The following is a 3,282-nucleotide window of genomic DNA, read 5'->3' as shown; positions in this document are numbered from 1 at the left end:
AACATAAGCAAATACCGTCCATGCTGTATATTGAATTCCGTTAATATCCAAAATACACTTCACTTTCTCAACTGGTGTTTGGCGAGTTATCAAGAACCAGAATAAGAGGTTTGTATAGTGGGACCCGTGGATTGAATAGTGGTGATCATTGAATATTCTCATTAGAATTAGCCAAAATCATCTAAGAATTGGAAACCCTAGTTTTACAGTAACCGACAATAAACAAGAAATTAGGTGCCAGAGTGAGAGAGGTTTTTTAAGAGGAGACTAAAGTTCAAATGGTTGACGGGAGAATTTCCTCATAAGAATCGAGTACAATATTAACTTTGTGTGGGAAAATAGTTTTTTGAAACTTTTTGGGTGGAAAGTGTCATTAACGCAGACCTTGCTGGGAAAAAGTCGTTTACACATCTTTGAATTCTGGTGAACTTCTGAAGCGGCTCTTGTCATTTCATACATTCCACCATCTTAACAACTTAATGTTGACTACCAGAGGATAATTTCTCATTTTAAAATCAGTTGGAAGTCATTTTCAAGTGCAGACATTTGTATTCTTAACAAAAACTGGTCAAAAGACTTCAACTTAACCAAATGTAAAACAAAGTCGACAAAGTTATTTGGCGTTCGTTTTTGCATGTAACATAGTTTAAGTTCACACTGGAAATTAAATAAGATAATAGTCAGAGCCCACTACGTTGAAGGGAAAGGATTAAAAGTACATCAAACTAATTCAGAATTTGAATCAATTATTAGAACAGAACTGTACTCACATGAAACTAACTAATTTAGCAAAAGCATCCTAAAAGAGCTTGCTTGCAAATTCTTCAGTGGCCTCATATACCATTACTTGAAGAAGATGCTGCAAGAATCCTGAGTTCTGATAAACTCCTTCCCAATTGTAGAGCAACCTTCATTTCTAACAATTCTCCATTTTCTCTTCTCTCAGCATCCCTCTCACCAATAGTTGACTCTATTGTCTCTTCCATAAGCTTAAGAAACCGGCATTGCAGTTACATCTCAAACACCATCCCAACTTGCCCACCGTGCTCAAATGTGTTTATGACACTAGCCATGGCTCCACCAATACTCCTAGCATCACACCCAGTGAACCAAGAGGGCTGCTTTTGCCCACAAAGGGTACCAATGCTGCAGGCCTGTCAACAAAGGACCCGGAAATCGCCAAATTTTGTTCAGTTTCAAAGCTTTGTTACCCAACCTTAAGTAATCATCCAGATCTTTCCTCTTCAAAACCTCAACAATGTTTCTCATTTCTTCTTCCACTTTGAACTCCAACCATTCCCATTTTCTTCCTTCGAGCCATTGCTTTCGCTTTGTTGAGGCCACCACACTGCAGGCTTCCACTGGAAGGGAACTTTTCGATCATTTTGCCTAGTAAAGGAAGAGGGAATGCCTTGTCCAGCGCCAAAACTTTCTCCAAGGCTTCATTCACATCAACAACAGTTGGGTTGCCGAGGGCCACGACTGTTTGAAGTTCTCCGTGAGCTGCTTGAACAATCTAGCCGCATTTCTTTGTTCTTCGAGCGAGATGTTGAATAGTGTTCATCATCCACCACATGCCAGTGGCGCTCCATAAAGATGGTAGAAGAGAGCTTGAGAGCCAAAAATCCTGATCCATTTACACCACTTGTGGCTGCAATTCCTGTCATTAAAGAAGCGGTGAGAGTGTTGCATTAATGGATGATAAAGCAGCTGGTTCCAGTTGTTCCTCTGCTCTCCAATATTCTTATGCATCTCAACTCTGTCAGCTATAGCCTCCGTCATTCTCAGCTTAGAAATCACTCCTGAATCGGGAGCATCCCTCTATCTTGTAGAATTTTTTGTAAAACTGATATTGGGCTGGACTCTTTCTCCAATGAGTATAGTTGGAAGTTTTGGAAGAAAGATGGTTCAAACTCAACCTAAATTCGGGGCACTCATTGTGGCTCTAACGTCTATTCTTCTATGAGAAAAAATGGTGCTTGAAGCTTGAGCGGTCGCCATTTTATCACAATAGTCTCTTTCTAATTTTCTGGTTTTTGGTTCAGGGATTTGTAGTGATTGTTTTGAGGGTTTTGATAAGAGAGCGTGACTGAATTTGGGTTTGAGATATGAATGTTGAGTTGTTGATATTTATACAAACAAGCTGGTGTGTGGTTGACAAGCGAAGCGATAGAAGAGGTAGTTGAAAATTGACAGTTCATGCTAAAACTTGGACCTCTTCAATGTTTCTGCATGAATATTAATTTTCTCAACCAACTTTTTCAAGTCTTGGGGTTTCCTACGTTTTGACTTTCAACAGCCATTCTCGAGTAAACATTGAAACAGCCAACACAATAGTGGGGACGAACCTGCTTTGTCTTGGCTCTACTTCAACGGCCATTGCTCATTTCGGCTAAAAACTTAAATAAATAATTGTTTTGTTCACATCAATTTTATTTAACAATTTGTGGTTTACTCAATTTCTCATGTGGAATACTTTCCATGTACTATATTTATATTTTCTAGATAATGCCTGTATATGCTACCAGTTAAGCATTTGTTTAATGTATTTTAATGTTCCAAGAGATCTCTCAAGTCTTCGTGTCAATCTCAAAAACTCCTGAGATGATCACTAGTTTATGCTTTTGTTTTTACTAAAAAATATATGCCATTTTTTAAGGATATATTTGAGAGTATCCTTTATGTTATCAGAAGTGTAGTCAACAACTGGAATCAGAAAATGTTTTCTGCAAAATAATCTTAAAAACTCTAAATCATCTTAAAGGGGAAATAGATAGAGATCTTTGTTAGCGACTCGTGAGCTCAGCATCTCTTATTTTGAAGATCACTATCTAATCTGTCATAGCAAGTTTAAACATTTTTTCAAGACATTAATTATACATTACTTTCACAGCCAACTGGATATGACAATTAAAGAGTAATGCATGTCAATTTATATATAAAATTGTATATATACTATGTGTACATCACAAGTCAGAATAGTAAGGAATACTACTACTAGGTTACTCTTGACTTCGATTCATCTTAATTGCTAATAGGGGTGATTAATAGAACTTTTACCCGATTGGTAGTTCCAAGGTTTCCTGGGATTACCCGGCTGATAGTTCCAAGATCCCGAGAGAATAGTTGAATGCGTTCAAGTTAGAACTCTTCTCAACTGGTAGTTTCAGGGTCCTGAGAAATTAATTGAGGTGCTGTGTAAACTGGGCTGGACACCCCAGTCATTAAAAAAGGAAAAAAAAAAAAAAAAAAAATAACAAGGAATACATGTCTCCAATTATT

General features: G+C 37.5%; 1 pseudogene; it reads right to left on the bottom strand.

The window, feature by feature from the left end:
* Positions 1 to 799: 799 nt before the first annotated feature.
* Positions 800 to 1,782, bottom strand: LOC116133362 (annotated as a pseudogene).
* Between the last annotated feature and the right edge of the window lie 1,500 nt (positions 1,783 to 3,282).

Source organism: Pistacia vera, unplaced genomic scaffold (assembly GCF_008641045.1).
Source record: "Pistacia vera cultivar Batoury unplaced genomic scaffold, PisVer_v2 Contig269, whole genome shotgun sequence".
In the NCBI taxonomy this organism is placed as follows: domain Eukaryota; kingdom Viridiplantae; phylum Streptophyta; class Magnoliopsida; order Sapindales; family Anacardiaceae; genus Pistacia; species Pistacia vera.
This window is presented reverse-complemented; position numbering and strand designations above follow the sequence as displayed.